Here is a 22,048-nt window from a genome sequence, read left to right as displayed (position 1 = left end):
TATTGTGTATAGGGTATTGTGTATAGGGTATTGTGTATAGGGTATTGTGTATAGGGTATTGTGTATAGGGTATTGCTTATAGGGTATTGCGTGTAGGGTATTGTGTATAAGGTATTGTGTATAGGGTATTGTGTATAAGGTATTGTGTATAAGGTATTGTGTACAGGGTATTGTGTATAGGGTATTGTGTATAGGGTATTGTGTATAGGGTATTGTGTATAGGGTATTGTGTATAAGGTATTGTGTATAAGGTATTGTGTATAGGGTATTGTGTATAGGGTATTGTGTATAGGGTATTGCGTGTAGGCCAGTGATAAAAACATCTAAATGCAATCAATTTTAAATTCAGGCTATAACACTACAAAATGTGGAAATAGTCAAGGAGTGTGAATATTTCTGAAGGCACTGTATGTTCTTGGTAACAAATAACCATCTGGTCGCACTGCTGAGATATGAATGCACGCCAGACCAAAATGTTGCAAGTTCAAATTTCTGCACACTTATTCTGACGATTAGAAAATATGAGAGCATTATTGATTTGATTTACTTATTTCAGCAATTTGAGGGTTTTCCTGTATCGTTGTTTAATGTTTCTCGACTGTCCTAATATGAAGCACATTGTTTATCTTTACAGCAAGAGTATAGCCTACCTGGCTGGCATGAAAACGAACCACAGGAAAAGCGCCCTCCATTCACTCTTTAAGTGCATAGATGACATGTATTTTTCCCGCTGCCTCTGTTTCAAGATAAGGTGCATGATAATGGTTCCTTCTAAATCAGAACAAATTTCACACATATATTATTTAGTTAATGTAAAGACAAGAAGAAATCAAGAATATTCTGATGGGTGATAATATTAGCCTATCAATTGTGAATGACATATTACCACTTGTGAATGATGCCCAGCATAGGAAACTGCCATTTTGTTCTCTCAACTTTTTCTAATCCTAGTTGCACACCACATGTTGTCTAGCCCATAGGCCTATATGTTTGTGCACTCAGTGTATGTGCAAGTAATAAGTGTTACTGAAGGGGAGCCAATAACTGCAGTCCATACTTGTGATGATGGAGGATGACAGGTTATGTGGTTAGAGATGTGGGGATGTTTTTCAGGGGGTCAGCCAAACTCCTGTGGATATGAGATTTTTAAGGAAGTTTAGTTATTTACTGAACATAACTTTATGTTGGAAACGTTACTTCAACTTTCTTTCCAAACTGTTAATGTAATGGTGCAATCAACTGAAACGTCATACAGAATCCTCTCAAGAACTGCATAGTGTTAACATTAACAATCATTCACTTTTTGTGAATGCTCGTTGAGACTGACACTGATAAAACCACTTCTGTCATTATCCCCCAAAAATAAGCAACACCAGCATTGGTGTAATACAGTTTCTCTGGGCCCCCCGCCCCTAGAAAAGGAAGAATTAGAACGGTCAACTACTATACAGTTGGCCTGTTGACTACTGATCGCTGTCTATGGTCCTGAAATTGCGACACGTCTATGTGGCTGCCTATCAAATTGATGATAGGCTTCCTGTGGTGCCAGGGCATGTAAGCCTATAGCTTTGCTTTAACTTATGGATGAATGTTTTTTGGTAGGCCTATTTGGTTGTAATTTTCTCATGTTAAGCCAAACATTTCATGAAGCTATACGCGGTCTCGTAAGGCTGCCATGATTTAGGCTGCTGGCTGGCGGCAATAATAGAATTACTTGTTTTGTAATTCAAGTTGGAAATTCAAACATTGTAGATTGTAAAATAAATGTTGAATACAACAGCATACTAATCAGCAACCAATAGATTTTTAAAAAATATATACAAATGTTCTGTATGACCTGTCTGAACCTGCATGACAGATGTCATCCTCGGCTCTCTACCAGCTTGGATTGAAACTTGTTTGGTGTAAACCCAGTCTGTTTATGCCAAATAATACAGTAAATCCACCCTCAAAACACCAGTGTACTATGGATTGTTTCATTATGCAGTGTAGCCTACTATCTATAGCATATATATAGTATTTAGCTGCTATTAAACTGCTACACAGTGTGGTGAAGAAGGCGCAACAGCACCTCTTCAACCTCAGAAGGCTGAAGAAATTTGGCTTGTCACCCAAACCCTGACAAAATTTTACCACAGCCTGGTACGGAAAAAACTGCACCGCCCTCAACCGCAAGGCTCCCCAGAGGGTTGTGCGGTCTGCACAAACTACCTGCCCTCCATGACACCTACAGCACCTGAAGAGGTAGGCCAAAAAAGATCATCAAGGGCAACATCCACCTGAGCAACTTCCTGTTCACACTGTTACCATCCAGAAGGTGAGTTCAGTACAGGTGCATCAAAGCTGGGACTGAGAGATTGAAAAACAGCTTCTATCTCAAGGCCATCAGACTGCTAAACAGCAATCACTAACTCAGAGAGGCTGCTGCCTACATTGAGACCCAATCACTGAACACTTTAATAAATGGATCACTAGTCACTTAAACAATGCCACTTTAAATAATGTCACTTAATAATGTTTACATAGAGTGGCAAGAAAAAGTATGTGAACCCTTTGGAATTACCTGGATTTCTGCATAAATTGGTCATCAAATTTGATCTGATCTTCATCCAAGTCACAACAATAGACAAACATAGTGTGCTTAAACTAATAACACACATTATTGTATTTTTTTTCTATAATGAATACATAATTTAAACATTCACAGTGTAGGTTGGAAAAATGATGTGAAGCCCTAGGCTAATGACTTCTCCAAACACTAATTGGAGTCAGGAGTCATCTAACCTGGAGTCCAATCAAAGAGACGAGATTGGAGATGTTGGTTAGAGCTGCCCTGGCCCATAAAATACACTCACAAATTTTGAGTTTGCTAATCACAAGAAGCATATCCTGATGTGAACCATGACTCGAACAAACGAGATCTCAGAAGACCTAAGAATTGTTGACTTCATCAGTCCACGGTAAGACAAATTGTCTATAAATGGAAAAAGTTCAGCACTGTTGCTACTCTACCTATGAGTGGCCGTCCTGCAAAGATGACTGCAAGAGGACAGCACAAAATGCTCAACGAGGTTAAGAAGAATCCTAGAGCGTCAGCTAAAGATTTACAGAAATCTCTGGAACATGCTAACATCTGACAAGTCTACGATACGTAAAACACTAAACAAGAATGGTGTTCATGGGAGGACACCACGGAAGAAGCCACTGCTGTCCAAAATAAACATTGTTCCATGTCTGAAGTTTGCAAAAGTGCACCTGGATGTTCCACAGCGCTACTGGAAAAAAAAGGCACAGCACACAAACATCAAAACCTCATCCCAACTGTAAAGTCTGGTGGAGGGAGCATCATGTTTGGGGCTGCTTCGCTGCCTCAGGGCCTGTACAGCTTGCTATCATCGACGGAAAAATGGATTCCCAAGTTTATCAAGACATTTTGCAGGAGAATATTAGGCACTCTGTCGGCCTATTGAAGTTCAACAGAAGTTGTGTCATGCAACAGGACAATGACCCAAAACACAGAAGTAAATCAACAACAGAATGGCTTCAACAGAAGAAAATACGCCTTCTGGAGTGGCCCAGTCAGAGTCCTGACATCAATCCGATTGAGATGCTGTGGAATGACCTCAAGAGATGTTCACACCAGACATACCAAGAATATTGCTGAACTGAAACAGTTTTGTAAAGAGGAATGGTGCTAAATTCCTTCTGACCGTTGTGCAGGTCTGATCAGTAATTACAGAAAACGTTTGGTTGAGGTTATTACTGCCAAAGGATGGTCAACCAGTTATTAAATCCAAAGTTTCACCTACTTTTCCCACCCTGGGCACTAGGTGCAGTGGTGGGTGAAGACCTAGTGGTTAGAGCATTGGACTAGTAACTGAAAGGTTGCAAGTTCAAATCCCTGAGCTGACAAGGTACAAAATCTGTCGTTCTGCCCTTGAACAGGCAGTTAACCCACTGTTCCTAGGCCGTTATTGAAAATAAGAATTTGTTCCTAACTGACTTGCCTAGTAAAATAAAGGTAAAAAAATAAATAAAATAAATAAATAAATAAATGTTTACACGGTGGGTTCAATAAAGACATGAAAACATATAATTGTTGTGTATTATTAGTTTAAGCAGACTGTGTTTGTCTATTGTTGTGACCTAGATGAAGATCTGATCAAATTTTATGACCAATTCATGCAGAAATCCAGGTATTTCAAAGGGTTCACATACTTTTTCTTGCCACTGTATCTTACATTACTCATCACATGTATATACTGTATTTTATACCATCTATTGCACCATGCCTGTGCCGCTCGGCCATCGCTCATCCACATATTAATATGTACATATTCTCATTCACCCCTTTACATTTGTGTGTATTAGGTAGTTGTTGATTACTTGTTAGATATTACAGCACTGTCGGAACTAGAAGCACAAGTACTTCGCTACACTCACATCAACATCTGCTGACCATGTGTGTGTTTGACCAATAAAATGTGATTTATAAACAAAACAAGAAAGGACATCAAATAGCCTAACAATGATCAAAAAAAAGCAGTCGGCTTGAGAATACATTTAGCCACTATTTTTTGGAACATTCTGTTCAACATTTCCCAATAGTAACATACATAGACACACAAAATGAACTATTTATTCCTATATCCCCCACCCCGAGTCCCTAGTAACCTAACTACACGTAGGGCTCCCTCCCATCCCTTTCCCAGTCCCCTCCCTATTCCCCCAGTACTAGCTCGTCAGATAGGCCGACATACAAAAATTGCAGTGAGAAAGATAAATAAACTAGATCAGTATAAAATGTCAAATGAAACACAGTGCAGGATGGTATTTACACATGAATAAGGTTTTCGACACATCACTTATCACATATCACAAATCGACCTGGCTAACCTATAAAAACAAGAACAAAATAAATACAATAATAGAAGGATCAGTTGAACTCAGCAGGTTTTGTCTGGCTAATAGCCTATACAAATGGGCTGCAATCAAGGCAAATTAAACTTTATTTTGTCGTCCTGAGACACTGTGCATTGTATGTCCATTGCGCTGCACACAATTTAAACTTAGCCTTGAATGATGCATGCCAAGATATACCAGAGATAAGGGACTATTGATATTGCAAGCACATAACTCAAACAGAAGGTTCACCAGTATGAAGAAAATCTGCAATCGCTTTTTACGTTTGAGCCCTCAAGAACGGTTGTCCGCGAAAGATGTCCTTTATGCATCTGCTAATTTATCGGCTGTCCAGTATCCAGACAACCTGTCCCCTTGTCTCTTTCTTTGATGTGTTGAGGCGAGAGGCTCAATTAAAAATGCTGAATGCTGTATTTGCACCCCTCCCTTCTGCCCAGTTTTTCTGATGTTGGTATGGCAATCAAGCTGTTTTTAACCAGCTACTAGCTGTCGCTTCTGTGGAGAGATTGTTTTCTAAACTAAAACTCATAAAGAACTGCCAAGAGCAAAGCATTAGGCTCTCGGTCTGATACGCACTTTTGAACACCTGAGTAAGCTCCGCTCATTGCACTGGCACGGTCGTAGCCTTGACCACGCGTTTGTTCACCGATGTCCCCTTCCTTTAAATCAGTTCAATTCTTCATTTTTCAAGGACTGAGGCACTTTGATCACTTTCTTGAAGCCCAAGAAACAAATCATTAGCTTCCCAGTACATATGGAATTTTAAAAGGTTTATGAATTACATTTTGGAGGGTTATTATCAAAATTATTTATTAAAAAAAATAAAAAAAATAGAGATCGATGACAGGCGCATGGGCCCCCAGATCTCGTGCCCCCCCCCCCGCTCTCACCCCTGGCCCTACCCTTAGCCTTCCTGTCAGCTTAACAGTCACGCTGGACCAGAGCCACTTTGCTCTGACACAAAGGAAACTGTGGTAAAACAGGAAGTGCTTTGTTTCTCTCTGCAAATATTTCATCACTCTGCAGCAGGCCCTAACAGCCCCTGGCAGAGCTAAAAATACACACACGTTCGGCAGGCCTTAACATCTACTTACATAAAGTTACATACACAAACAAAAGCCTGCATGATTGAAAGTTTTGGTCATTGGAGAAGAAAAAAATGTATTTAATAATTTCACTGTACTTCACAGTGAGATGTTTTTGGATCTGTTACGGTCATTTCATTAATAATGGGAACCAGGACATTGGGGACAGAGAATCGCTGCCGGCCCTTTAAGATTCCCCACTGCAGTTCCAATAATGTGTGGTATATCAACACAGGTCGCTGCTTGAGCAATGTTTCTCTTTAGTCCAACATATACCATTTCTGTTTCACTTTTCTCAAAAAGCCAGTCTGACAGATGTGAGTAGAAGGTGATTTTACTTGTCCCCGCACCCTCTTTGTATATATTTGTATACATTTTATTTTCCGCCAAGAGGATGGAAAGCTCACGTGTCCACAGGAAATTAGGTCAGTGTGTGATGGGGGGAGTGAGGCAGAACATTCCCCCCCCCTGTCCAGAGCAAACCCGGTGTCAAGTTCTGACCTTAGTATTTTGTTATGTCTTTGTTTGAGTATGGTCAGGGCGTGAGTTGGGTGGGTTGTCTATGTTTGTTTTTCTATGTTGTGTTTTGTGATTGGCCTGGTATGGTTCTCAATCAGAGGCAGGTGTTGTTAGTTGTCTCTGATTGAGAATCATACTTAGGTAGCCTTTTCCCACCTGTGTTTTTTTGTGGGTGATTGTTTCCTGTTTGTTGTTTGTGTCACCATTCAGGACTGTTTTGGTTTTGGTTTTCATTTTTGTCGTGTTCAGTGATAATTAAAGTATCTTGGACACTTACCACGCAGCGTATTGGTCCGATCCTTGCTACTCCTCCTCAGACGAAGAGGAGGAAAGCCGTTACACCCGGCATCAAAGATTAAAGAAAGAGAAGAGACAGAAATGTTCTAACACATGGACACACATACATGCGCTCACACGCACTAACGCACCCTAGTGTGCATGCTTCACCGTAGGGATGGTGCCAGGTTTCCTCCAGATGTGACACTTGGCATTGAGGCCAAAGAGTTCAAACTTGGTTTCATCAGACCAGATAATCTTATTTCTCATGGTCTGAGAATCCTTTAGGTTCCTTTTGGAAAACTGCAAGCGGGCTGTTATGTGCCTTTTACTGAGGAGTGGCTTCCGTCTGGTCACTCTACCATAAAGGCCTGATTGCTGGAGTGCTGCAGAGATGGTTGTCTTTCTGGAAAGTTATCCCATCTCCACAGAGTAATTCTGGAGCTCTGTCAGAGTGACCATCGGGTTCTTGGTCACCTCCCTGATCAAGGCCCTTCTCCCCCGAATGCACAGTTTGGCGTCCAGCTTTTTATTTATTTGTATTCTTTTTTTATTTCACCTTTATTCAGGTAGGCAAGTTGAGAGCAATTTACATTTGCGACCTGGCCAAGATAAAGCAAAGCAGTTCGACACATCCAACGACACAGAGTTACACATGGAGTAAAACAAAACAAAACATACAGTCAATAATACAGTATAAACAAGTCTATATACGATGTGAGCAAATGAGGTGAGATAAGGGAGGTAAAGGCAAAAAAGGCCATGGTGGCAAAGTAAATACAATATAGCAAGTGGAATGGAATGGTAGATTTGCAGTGGAAGTGTGCAAATGTGCAAAGTGCAAAGTAGAAATACAAATAATGGAGTGCAAAGGAGCAAAATAAATAAATAAATATAATAAATACAGTAGGGAAAGAGGTAGTTGTTTGGGCTAAATTATAGGTGGGCTATGTACAGGTGCAGTAATCTGTGAGCTGCTCTGACAGTTGGTGCTTAAAGCTAGTGAGGGAGATAAGTGTTTCCAGTTTCAGAGATTTTTGTAGTTTGTTCCAGTCATTGGCAGCAGAGAACTGGAAGGAGAGGCGGCTAAAGAAAGAATTGGTTTTGGGGGTGACGAGAGATATACCTGCTGGAGCGTGTGCTACAGGTGGGAGATGCTATGGTGACCAGCGAGCTGAGATAAGGCGGGACTTTATCTAGCAGCGTCTTGTAGATGAAATGGAGCCAGTGGGTTTGGCGATGAGTATGAAACGAGGGACAGCCGACGAGAGCGTACAGGTTGCAATGGTGGGTAGTATATGGGGCTTTGGTGACAAAACGGATGAACTGTGATAGACTGCATCCAATTGGTTGAGTAGGTTATTGGAGGCTCTTTTGTAAATGACATCGCCGAAGTCGAGGATTGGTAGGATGGTCAGTTTTACAAGGGTATGTTTGGCAGCAAGGATGCTTTGTTGCGAAATAGGAAACCAATTCTAGATTTAACTTTGGATTGGAGATGTTTGATGTGGGTCTGAAAGGAGAGTTTACAGTCTAACCAGACACCTTAGTATTTGTAGTTGTCCACGTATTCTAAGTCAGAGCCGTCCAGAGTAGCGATGTTGGATAGGCAGGTGCAGGCAGCAGTCGGTTGAAGAGCATGCATTTAGTTTTACTTGTATTTAAGAGCAATTGGAGGCCACGGAAGGGGAGTTGTATGGCATTGAAGCTTGCCTGGAGGGTTGTTAACACAGTGTCCAAAGAAGGGCCAGAAGTATACAGAATGGTGTCGTCTGCGTAGAGGTGGATCAGAGACTCACCAGCAGCAAGAGCGCCAGAGGTCCGGATAGCAGACCCTCCTATTTGACACACTGAACTCTATCAGAGAAGTAGTTGGTGAACCAGGCGAGGCAATCATTTGAGAAACCAAGGCTGTCGAGTCTGCCGATGAGGATGTGGTGATTGACAGAGTCGAAAGCCTTGGCCAGATCAATGAATACGGTTGCACAGTAACGTTTCTTATTGATGGTGGTTAAGATATCGTTTAGGACCTTGAGCGTGGCTGAGGTGCACCCATGACCAGCTCTGAAACCAGATTGCATAGCAGAGAAGGTCTGGTGGGATTCGAAATGGTCGGTAATCTGTTTGTTGACTTGGCTTTCGAAGAACTTAGAAAGGCAGGGTAGGATAGATATAGGTCTGTAGCAGTTTGGGTCAAGAGTGTCCCCCCCTTTGAAGAGGGGGATGACCGCAGCTGCTTTCTAATCTTTGGGAATCTCAGACGACACGAAAGAGAGGTTGAACAGGCTAGTAATAGGGGTTGCAACAATTTCGGCAGATCATTTTAGAAAGAAAGGGTCCAGATTGTCTAGCACGGCTGATTTGTAGGGGTCCAGATTTTGCAGCTCTTTCAGAACATCAGCTGACTCGATTTGGAAGAAGGAGAAATGGGGAAGGCTTGGGCGAGTTGCTGTGGGGGGTGCAGTGCTGTTGACCGGGGTAGGAGTAGCCGGGTGGAAAGCATGGCCAGCCGTAGAAAAAGGCGTGGTGGTGACAGTGTTTCCTATCTTCAGTGCAGTGGGCAGCTGAGAGGAAAAGTTCTTATTCTCCATGGACTTTACAGTGTCCCAGAACGTTTTTGAGTTAGTGTTGCAGGAAGCAAATTTCTGCTTGAAAAAGCTAGCCTTGGCTTTTCTAACTGCCTCCCTGAACAGCTGCATATCACGGCAGAACGCCATAGGATGTTTTTGTGTTGGTTAAGGGCAGTCAGGTCTGGGGAGAACCAAGGGCTATATCTGTTCCTGGTTCTACATTTCTTGAACGGGGCATGCTTATTTAAGATGGTTAGGAAGGCATTAAAAAAATACCCAGGCATCCTCTACTGACGGGATGAGATCAATATCCTTCCAGGATACCCCGGCCAGGTCGATTAGAAAGGCCTGCTCGCTGAAGTGTTTCAGGGAGTGTTTGACAGTGATGAGTGGAGGTCGTTTGACAGTGATGAGTGGAGGTCATTTGACCGCTGACCCATTACGGATGCAGGCAATGAGGCAGTGATCGCTGAGATCTTGGTTGAAGACAGCAGAGGTGTATTTAGAGGGTGTATTATTATTATTATTATTATTATATTATTATTATTATTATAGTGTATTTAGAGCGCAAGTTGGTTAGGATGATATCTATGAGGGTGCCCGTGTTTAAGGCTTTGGGGAGGTACCTGGTAGGTTCATTGATAATTTGTGTGAGATTGAGGGCATCAAGCTTAGATTGTAGGATGGCTGGGGTGTTAAGCATGTTCCAGTTTAGATCGCCTAGCAGCACGAGCTCTGAAGATAGATGGGGGGGCAATCAGTTCACATATGGTGTCCAGAGCACAGCTGGGGGCAGAGGGTGGTCTATAGCAGGTGCCAACGGGGAAAGACTTGTCTTTAGAGAGGTGTATTTTTAAAAGTAGAAGTTCAAATTGTTTGGGTACAGACCTGGATAGTAGGACAGAACTCTGCAGGCTATCTTTGCAGTAGATTGCAACACCGCCCCCTTTGGCAGTTCTATCTTGTCTGAAAATGTTGTTTGGGATGAAAATGTCTGAGTTTTTGGTGGTCTTCCTAAGCCAGGATTCAGACACAGCTAGAACATCCGGGTTGGCAGAGTGTGCTAAAGCAGTGAATAGAACAAACTTAGGGAGGAGGCTTCTAATGTTAACATGCATGAAACCAAGGCTATTACGGTTATAGAAGTCATCAAAAGCGAGCGCCTGGGGAATAGGAGTGGAGCTAGGCACTGCAGGGCCTGGATTCACCTCTACATCGCCAGAGAAACAGAGGAGGAGTAGGATAAGGGTTTGGCTAAAAGCAATAATAATTGGTCGTCTAGAACGTCTGGAACAGAGAGTAAAAGGAGGTTTCTGGAGGCGATAAAATAGCTTCAAGGTATAATGTACAGACAAAGGTATGGTAGGATGTGAATACAGTGAAGGTAAACCTAGGTATTGAGTGATGAAGAGAGAGATATTGTCTCTAGAAACATCATTGAAAACAGGAGATGTCATCGCATGTGTGGGTGGTGGAACTAATAGGTTGGATAAGGTATTGATTGATCGAGTGATCAAAAGGGTCCAGTGAGTAGAGAGGTTGGTTGGGGTCACGGCGATTTAGACAGCTAGCCGGGCCATCGGTAGCAAGCTAGCATAGGATGGAGGTCTATTAATAGCCACCTCGTGCGTTTCCGTCGGTAGGATTAGTGGGGTTCCGTGTGGTAGAGGAGATGAATCCAAATCACACAACAACAAAAAACAATAGATATAGTTATAGAGGCCCAAGAAAAAAAAAAAAATAATAATAAATAAAAAATAATAAAAAATAATAAAAAATTAAAAATAATAAAAAATAAATAAATTGTCCGATAGGTCCATTCAGATAGCAGCCGATAAGACAGCTAACGGTTAGCGGGCCACAGATGGGCGTTCAGGTAACGTCGCGACGGAGGAGCCAGCCGGATAACTCCTTCGGGAAGATAACGTCGGTAGTCCAGTTGTGAAGCCCCGGTGGGGCTCCGCGTTGGCAGTAAAACGGGTCCGGATAGGTGATTGTAGCCCAGGAGTGATTGATGGAACTCTTCAGCTGGCTAGCTCCGGAATAATTGATGTTTGCTCCGGAATCGACGAAAGCCGATAGTCACACGGATAGCAGCAAGCTAGCTGCGAGATCCAAGTATGAATGTCCAGAGTTAGCAGTTGAAATCCAGGGACATGGAGAGAAAAATAGGTCCGGTATGTTCCGTTCCGAGCCGCGCCATACAGAACTGGCGATAGATTTTCGAGCTAAAGGATAGCTGATGACCACAAACCGTGGTTAGCTGAATACTAACGATAAGCCAGTAAAGAAGTCAACTAATTTCTGATTAGCTTCTGATTAGCTTCTGGCTAGCTTCTGGATTAGCTTCTGGCTAGCTTCTGGTTAGCTTTATGGAGGATTACAGATTTGAGGTAAATAATCATTTAAAAAACATGTTTAATAGAAATTGATGAGGCGGGTTGCAGGAGAGTGTTTCGAAGATGGAGTTTATGGAAAATAAAAAATAGATATATAAAAAGGTATGCGAAAAAAGTTGTAAATATATATATATATACGGGACACGACAAGACGAGGACAAAAGACGTCTGAACTGCTATGCCATCTTGGAATGAAATCACCAGGTAGCCTATTGTTGTGACAAAGATGCGTCCGTAGCAGATTGATAGATTATACTTTATACGGATAATATTGATTTAGGTAGGCTACTCTGTTTTTTTCCAGGCAAAACCAGACAAAATTGAACAAGCTCTTGCTAGTCACTAATGTGTAGCACTATTATGTGCGACCACCTTTGCGCGCCAATGCTGTTGACAGAAAGAGTCTTGGTGGTTCCAAACTTCTCCCAATTAAGAATGATGGAGGCCACTGTATTCTTGGGGACCTTCAATGCTGCAGACATGGTTTGGTACCCTTCCCTTGATCTTTGCCTCGACACAATCCTGTCATGGAGCTCTACGGACAATTCCTTCCACCACATGGCTTGGTTTTTGCTCTGACATGCCCTGTCAACTGTGGGGCCTTATACAGACAGGTATGTGCCTTTCCAAATCATGTCCAATCAATTGAATTTCCCATAGATGGACACCAATCAAGTTGCAGAAACATCTCAAGGATAATCAATGGAAACAGGATGCACCTGAGCTCAATGTCGAGTCTCATAGCAAAGGGTCTGAATGGGTATTTCTGTTTTTCATTTTTTATAAATTTGCAAACATTCCTGTTGGCGCTTTGTCATAATCTGGTATTGTGTTTCCAATAGGACAACAACTCCTAAGAACACAGCCAAGACAACAAAGGAGAGGCTTCGGGAAAAGTCTCTGAGCGTCCTTGAGTGGCCAAGCCAGAGCCCGGACTTGATCCCGATTGAACATCTCGAGGGACCAGACAATAGCTATGCAGCAATGCTTCCCAACCAACCTGACTGAGCTTGAGAGGATCTGCAGAGATCTTTTTATAAATTAGCAAACATTTCTAAAAAACAGTTTTTGCTTTGTCATTATAGGTCATTGGGTGATTTTTTTTTTTAAAGTCCATTTTAGAATAAGGCTGTAAACCTAACAAAATGTGGAAAAAGTCAAGGTGTCTGAATACTTTCCACTGTACTTTCAAAAAGTGATGTTGTTGCAATTTGTACAAGACTCACAGCTTTCGTTGTTGTTTTGCTATTTTGCTGGATAATGAATGTGCACCAGACGAGTGCCCAAAGCAAAAGAAAGAGAGGGAAAAGAATGATGAAATTGCAACAATTATGTTTGATGAGACTTCCAGATAGGTCTTTACTTGTTTATTTGGACAATGGTGTAACTGTATCCTTGTAGGTAGATGTTTTCTTATTTTGTTTTGATTTATTCTGATTGTGTTGAATGGCCCAGGGGTGGAAATGACAGCCAACACCAAAATGGAAACATCAGAGAAGAAAAAAAGGCAGGTGACTGGAAGAAGAGAGAGAGAGAGAGAGTAAGAGAAAGAGAGAGAGATAAAGAGAGGCGGGGGAGGTGTTTGGCATGTTCAGTGCCATGTTTGTGGTTCTGAAAGATTTTTCTGCAAAGTTAAATTTTTATTTGTATCTTTATCTAATTTTCTGGCTACAGAGTGATGACAGGTTACAGAGACAGATATGTTAAATACAGAGGGGGTGATAGCTCCAGGTCAACCCGCGTAGTGTAAACGCACATGCATGCAAGCAAGGACACACACACACACCCACACACACCATCACAATGCAGACATATACTCACACACACAAGACAGTAAGCCAATCAGTCGCTAAGCAGCTCTCTTTAAAAGGTAAATGACAAGGTTGGGTAGGTTACTTTATACGTGTAATCTGTTACAGTTACTAGTTACCTGCTCAAAATTGTATATTAGTACCACCATTGTTGGATTACCCAAATTAACATAATCTGATTACTTTCAGTTACTTTTAGATTACTTTTTAAAAAGGCATTTGAAAAAGACAAAAATGATCAATCAAAAGCATATGGAGTGTCATCATAGTGGTCTCTGATTTATGGTCATATTCACTCAGGTGGAACAAACTTAAATTTGCGGCTTTTTATAATGCTGAAATGAATGTAATTGTGAAAACAGAAAGGTGTCAATACGTATCGCAAACATCCTTTTGGAATATAAAAGTAATCCAAGAAGTAATCACCTAGTTTTTCAAAGCATCTGTAATCTGATTACAATGTTTTAGCTGTTAATGTAACTGATTACAGCTACAAGTTTTTTTGTAACCAGTTACTCCCCAACCCTGGTAATTGACAGTTGCAGTAAGGTTTTATGTGCATTTACCAGAGCTCATTTAATTCAAAGGAATGCAAGAAAGGACAAGTATGTAGTGGGATGATAGCGCAATGATAGAACGCTGAACTAAAATGTAAAGTTTGTTCTTCCATTCTGCCACAACTACTTCACCAGGTGAAACAAAACGGAATTATTCAGAGTTAAGGAGCCTTACGCGAGCCAGAACAGCTCATAGGGCAGGTGCCTATCTCCTGTAGCATGACACAGCTTGATGTGCAAGTACATCCCCTGGACCGTTTCCTATTCTATTACAGGGCTTTACCCCCCAATCTATCTCCTTAATGCTGAGTGCCAAGCCAAAAAGCAATAGGTTCCGTTTTGACAGTTGTCAGTATGACTCAGCCAGGATTGAACTCACAATCTTCCAATCACAGAGTGGACACTCTAACCACAAGGACACTGAGTTCCTAAAGAGGAAGAGGGTTGAAAAGCTTTGCAGCTGTATTCCTTGGATTGTGACATGATGTTTTCTGAAACATGCAAACTGTGCCATCTATTTACTGAGTGTGAATCTATGTACAGAGTATTGTTGTTCTCTTTTTGACTGCCAGCGTGTCATGGAAAGTAATATCCCAACCTGCAGTCCCAAAAGGTTCCAACAGTTGAGCTCATACATCCATGTCCATTGAGCCATTTTGTATAGACTGGAGAGAGGCCAGCATTTGAATTTAGGAAAGCATAGCTGTTTCCTAGGCCGTGCATGGTTTAGTTTGATGATGAGCCTTCAACATTTACTGTGCGCACACTGAGCATACTGCACACACGCACACGTACACAAACGAGCACACACACTCAAGCAAGGAAGAGGGACATGTAGAACTTGTTATTTGTTCTCTGAGCTGCCGGAGGGGAATACCTTAACATTGTTAAGACTTGTTCCTCTAAAGCTTATGTTAAAACCGCACACGAAAGCGTAAAGATGATGAGCATGATTTAAGCCATAACTGTCTTTGCCCCCTTATGACTGTTCCCATTTGGAGGGAAAGGGTTGGCCTAGATTGAACTCCACATTCCAAACAATATGGCAGCCTGAATGAGAGAGCTCTCAAATGTGTGCATATGCACACACATTGGAGCATGCATGCACAGAAACATGAACAGAGAATATTTTTGTAACTTCTCCTACAGAATCTCAAGCCCTATTCTAATCCAAATGTACAGTGATTTATATAGGGAGCCTGATAAATGTGAGTATATATTACATACAGAAGATGCCCCTTAAGTCTCGTCTGACACAGCAAGAAACAGGAAATGTTGTCTTCTCTGAAAGGACCAGCAAAATGATTGCTGAAACACACACACACACACACACACACACACACACACACACACACACACACACACACACACACACACACACACACACACACACACACACACACACACACACACACACACACACACACACACACACACACACACACACACACACACACACACACACACACACACGTGCACGTTGGTGTTCCCCCATTTCCCTGAACAACTTGGTGAGATAAACCACGGCTGTCCTAGTTTTTAAAGAATAAACTGTTATGTTAGACAACCTTACACACTAAAGTATGGTAGGCACTCCTTGACATACCTTACTCACGGTATTCTTGTGAGGTCGAAAGATAATTTATGGGACTATAAGGTTCTATGTGACATTTTGGTAAAAAATGAGTTATTCACATAGAGTTGCTCTTTATGTGGGCCTTACCAAGTGATATATGTCTGATAAAAAATAATAAGAAAGTTCTATTGGTGCAAATACCTTGAAGTTGGTGCTATGAGGTTCTATCTCCAATCCAATCACGCAATGCTGAGTTGTCAATCAAAAATAATTGTTTGTAAGGTGACTCATGAAAGAGGAAGACATCACAAAACAGTTCTGAGATCTGGGACTTTTAGCAGATAGTAGCTTCTGGTCCTCTTTTCACTTTTCAGAAGAATGCCCATGGTGTAAGTTCTGTTGGTTTTGTCTTGTTCTATATCAATACTAAAATCTCCATAAAAGGAGTATTTCACTCAAATTTGAAACTTACCACATTTTTATTGATAACTAGCAAGTAGTTTACTGACTTTGGGTGTCAGACACCAGAAAAATCTATCAGTTTACTCATCCAGAGCTAAGCTTTAGCAATGATGCTAGTTATCCATAGGATATAGTTTATTTGCCATTTAAGGGAACTATCGCTTTAATAAATGTGTGATGAACATGAAATAGTATATTTGATGATGTGATTAGAAAGAAAGGCAGGTATTCTCATTAAATGTCTGTACTTTTCTATTTAATTGAAATAAATGTAATGACTTTTTAAAAGAATACTTTGCACTTTAGGTAGCTTTAAAGGGGAGGACCTTAACAGTTTGTGAAAGAAGAATTCACTACAAAACAGTTCTGAGAAATGAAAACTTTTATGCCCAGTATCTCAGAACTATGCATTGTGCAGATAGAACCTTATAGTCCCAATTTCTAAAATGATTTGTCTGATTGTTTCAGTATGTTTGATGTTTAGTAATTGAGCGATCATGATTTATTTTATGGCCAAATAAATGTGTTATTCTCTTTCTGTATTTTGAGTATCCAAGCTGTAACTAAGGTGTACAGAACAGGACCATTTCATTGAATTTATTGTATGAAACTAAGTATGTTGGTAATCAATAGTGCCTGACTTACTTAACAATGCGAGGCCCTTGTTTCTCTGAGAGATCTATAACTGATCTTAAACACATGGTGTACCAAACATTAAGAACACTTTCTCTTTGCCCCAGAACAGCCTCAATTAATCTGGGCACGGATTCTACAAGGTGTCGAAAGCATTCCACAGGGATGCTGGTCCATGTTGACCCCAATGCTTCCCACAGTTGTGTCACGTAGGCCGGACGTCCTATGGGTGGTGGACCATTGTTGATACACACGGAAAACTGTTGAGCTTGACAAACCCAGCAGCATTGCAGTTCTTGACACAAAATGGTGCGCTTGGCACTTACTATGATACCCTGTTGAAAGACACTTAAATATTTTTTCTTGCCCATTCACCCATCCATGTCTTAATTGTCATAAGGAATAAAAATCCTTTGTTAACCTGTCTCCTCCCATTCATCTACACTGATTGAAGCGGAGTTAACAAGTGATTTCAATAAGTGATTATATCTTTCACCTGGTCAGTGGGTCATGCAAAGATCAGGTGTCCCGACTCCGTGTATAACACCATGTCATAACAAACTTCATAGCATGAGTCTCAGCGGTAATTACATCCAGGTCATAGAGCTGACATAGAACAGCTTTTTAGTGCCTTTTGAGATGTTACATGACTGGACCAAATTACCAATGTTGTACTCTTTTGTTTATGTCGTTGTTTGAATGTTTATTTCTTTATCCAGAACCGTGAAACTCCGTCTGGACTTGACCTTAAAAGGATTCGCTCCCAGATCAGACAGCATGGGAAATATGTGTAGGAGGGAGCCACACACACACACCGGTGGAGGCTCATCAGAGGAGGAAGGGGAAGGCCATCACAATGTGTGCAGCACTGTCCAATGATAGTTTGTTGTTACCCAAACCACTCATTGGCCCCTACAATACAGAGAGGCTCATTTATTTTCTGGATGACCTGCATAATCGACTTGTGCCAGCAGAGAGAGGGGCAAGAAACTCCCCTACCTTCATTGTTGTGTGGGATAATGTGGCATTCCACCACTCTGCTGCACATCCCAGGATGTCAGTACTATTCCTGTCTCCATACCCCCCCTTCCTAAACCCCATAGATGAGTGTTTCTCTGCGTGGAGGTGAAAGGTTTATGACCACCATCCACATGACCACATGTCCTTACTAGATGCCATGAATGCGGGGTGTGAAGACACTTCTCCTGAAGAGTGTCAGGGTTGTATTAGAGACTCCAGAAGATACTTTCCAAGATGTATCGCCAGAGAAGACATAAGATGTGATGTAGGAGAGAGGGATAACTAGAATCCTCACAGTACTGTACAGTATGAGTGGCTATACTATACAAGTTGATGTCAGGAATGTGTTAATTTTTCACAAGTAAATTACAATATTCAAAGATATAGAAAAAATAAAGGCTATTGAAGCAAATTACTGCATTTCTGATTCATTTTGGCTACATATACTTTGGTACAGCCAATAAAGTGAAAAGGTGTTATTCTTATTCTAAAATGAAATACTGATTTATGTAAAAAATCATTCAAACTTCAAAGAGAAAAGTTTGTAATTTATGTAATGCTCCCTGTTGTTAGTGTTTTTTAGGTCAGTGTGTTATGAGTGACAATGTATGCTTTCTGAGTGAGAATTGTTGCCAGTGTTCTGGTCGAACAAGCTTATTTTGAGACATTTATGAAGTGTTTTGGTGGTTTGATTGAGGTTTGGAGGTGAGATTAACTGTTGGGCCAATATGCATGTTGGTAATGCAGACTGTGTGAAGAGTTTTGAAAAAGTGGCTTCAATATTGACCAATGCTTGTTAGCAATTGACAAAAACCTGTAAAACACACTGTTTTGCAATGAAGGACTACAGTAGCCTCAACAGCACTTGTGTATGGTAGAGCTATGGAACAGCTGGTTTCCGTCCTCCTCTGGGTACATTAACTTCAATACAAAACCTAGGAAGCTCGTGGTTCTCACCCCCTTCCATAGACTTACACAGTGCCACCTGGGCCTGCCAGTGTAAGAGGTAAACTGCTTGCTGCTGACTGTACACTGTACTGCATGCTTGTAGCGGGTTTACTAATGCCTTAGTTCTAGTAGCTACATTTATTTTGATGTTAACATGGTGACAACAATGAAGACTGTGTGTAGTGGTTAGTGGTTGTCACACCCTGGTCGAAGTATTTTGTGTTTATCTTTATGTATTGGGTCAGGCCAGGGTGTGGCATGGGGTTTTTGTATTGTGGTGTGTTTTGTCTTGGGGTTTTGGTGTGTATATATTGGGATTGTAGCTAGTGGGGTGATCTAGCAAAGTCTATGGCTGTCTGGAGTGGTTCTCAATCAGAGGCAGGTGTTTATCGTTGTCTCTGATTGGGAACCATATTTAGGCAGCCATATTCTTTGAGTTTGTCGTGGGTGATTGTCCTTAGTGTCTTTGTTCCTGTCGCTGTGTTAGTTGACAAGTATAGGCTGTTTTCGTTACGTTTATTGTTTTTAGTGTTTTGTGTTTATTCGTGTTTACGTTTGTTGATTAAACATGGATTGCAATCTACACGCTGCGGTTTGGTCCGACTCTCCTTCATCACCAAAAGAGAACCGTTACAGTGGTTATGATATAAACATTTGATGATCAAATGCTTTTTAAATCCTTGAGGGCAATGCAATAGTGCACACTTTGGGGAAAAGGGGGAAATCTGAATTGAGCTCCTGTGACTCATCATCCTTACAAACTTCAACTGTTAATTGAGAAAAACCTGAATCTACACTTTATTGTAATTTCTTTGAAAAAGTTCACCATTACAGGTAAATGCTCATTTGTAAAATCTCAACGCTTGGTAGTGAATGTTCCTAGCTAAGGATCAGATAATGCCGCTGAAGTTATGATTTGCTTTGCACATTCACTAGACGGTAAAGTCTTCCAAACGCCTAAAAGTCAGTATTTACAAATATGTTCTAACATAATAAAAAAGGAATGAGCCACTTCTGTCACACCCTGATCTGTTTCACCTGTCCTCGTTATTGTCTCCACCCCCTCCAGGTGTCGCTTGTTTTCCCCAGTGTATTTATCCATGTGTTTCCTGTCTCTCTGTACCAGTTTGTCTTGTATGTCCAAGCTTACCAGTGGTTTTCCCCAGTTGCCTGCTGTGCCTTTTCTCCTTTTTCTAGTTCTCCTGGTTTTGACCCTTGCCTGTTCTGGACTCTATACCCGCCTGCCTGACCATTCTGCCTGCCCTGACCTCAAGCCTGCCTGCCACTCTGTACCTTCTGTCCACAACCATTCTCTTGCCTATTCCCTTTGGATTTATTAAACATCTTGTGCTCCAACCATCTGCCTCCGGGTGTATGCATTTGGGTCTCGACTAGTGTCCTGATAACTTCGCAGCTGAGCTGTTGTTGCTCCTGGATGTTTCCACTTCACAATAACAGCACTTATAGTCGACCAGGGCAGCTCTAGCAGGGAAGAAATTATACCCTATGACGGTGCCACGTTGAAAGTCACTGAGCTCTTCAATACAGGCCACTACTTCCAATGTTTGTCTATGTAGATAGCATGGCTGTATACACCTGTCAGCAACGGGTGTGGCTGAAATAGCCACATCCACTAATTTGAAGGGTTGTCCACATACTATGTACAGTTGAAGTTGGATGTTTACATACAGCTTAGCCAAATACATTTAAACTCAGTTTTTCCTGACAGTAAAAATTGCCTTTCTTAGGTCAGTTAGGATCACCACTTTATTTTAAGAATGTGAAATGTCAGAATAATAGTAGAGAAAATGATTTATTTCAGCTTCTATTGCGTTCATTACATTCCCAGTGGATCAGAAGTTTACATACACTCAATTAGTGTTTGGTAGCATTGCCTTTAAATTGTTCAACTTGGGTCAAATGTTTCGGGTAGCCTTCCACAAGTTTCCCACAAGAAGTTGGGTGAATTTTGGCCCATTCCTCCTGACAGAGCTGGTGTAACTGAGTCAGGTTTGTAGGCCTTCTTGCTCGCACACGCTTCAGTTCTGCCCACAAATTTTCTATGGGATTGAGGTCAGGGCTTTGTGATGGCCACTCCAATACCTTGACGTTGTTGTCTTTAAGCCAATTTGCCACAACTTTGGAAGTATGCTTGGGGTCATTGTCCATTTGGAAGAACCATTTGCAAGCAAGCTTCAACTTTCTGACTGATGTCTTGAGATGTTGCTTCAATATATCCACATCATTTTCCTGACTCATGATACTGTCTATTTCATGAAGCACCCCCACAACATGATGCTGCCGCCCCCCGTGCTGCACAGTTGGGATGGTGTTCTTCGGTTTGCAAGCCTCCCCCTTTATCCTCCAAACATAAACATAACGATGCTCATTATGGCCATTTTTATTTTATCAGACCAGAGGTACGATCTTTGTGCAGTTGCAAACCGTAGTCTGGCTTTTTTTTGACGGTTTTGGAGACGTGGCTTCTTCCTTACTGAGTGGCCATTCAGGACATGTTTTACTGTGGATATAGATACTTTTGTACCTGCTTCCTCCAGCATCTTCACAAGGTCCTTTGCTGTTGTTCTGGGACTGATTTGCACTTTTCGCACCAAAGTACATTTGTCTCTAGGAGACAGAAGACATACCTTCCTGAGCGGTATGACGGCTGTGTGGTCCTATGGTGTTTATACTTGTGTACTATTGTTTGTACAGATGAACATGGTACCTTCAGGCATTTGGAAATTGCTCCCAAGGATGAACCAGACTGGTGGAGGTCTACAATTTTTTAGCTGACGTCTTGGCTGATATCTTTTGATTTTCCCATGATGTCAAGCAAAGAGGCACTGAGTTTGAAGGTAGGCCTTGAAATAAATCAAATCAAATCAAAGGTATTTATATAGCCCTTCGTACATCAGCTGATATCTCAAAGTGCTGTACAGAAACCCAGCCTAAAACCCCAAACAGCAAACAATGCAGGTGTAAAAGCACGGTGGCTAGGAAAAACTCCCTAGAAAGGCCAAAACCTAGGAAGAAACCTAGAGAGGAACCAGGCTATGTGGGGTGGCCAGTCCTCTTCTGGCTGTGCCGGGTCGAGATTATAACAGAACATGACCAAGATGTTCAAATGTTCATAAATGACCAGCATGGTCGAATAATAATAAGGCAGAACAGTTGAAACTGGAGCAGCAGCACAGTCAGGTGGACTGGGGACAGCAAGGAGCCATCATGTCAGGTAGTCCTGGGGCACGGTCCTAGGGCTCAGGTCC

The sequence above is a fragment of the Oncorhynchus gorbuscha genome, linkage group LG20, assembly GCF_021184085.1.
Source record: "Oncorhynchus gorbuscha isolate QuinsamMale2020 ecotype Even-year linkage group LG20, OgorEven_v1.0, whole genome shotgun sequence".
Lineage (NCBI taxonomy): Eukaryota > Metazoa > Chordata > Actinopteri > Salmoniformes > Salmonidae > Oncorhynchus > Oncorhynchus gorbuscha.
The sequence above is the reverse complement of the archived record's forward strand: the minus strand, read 5'-3'. Positions refer to the sequence as shown.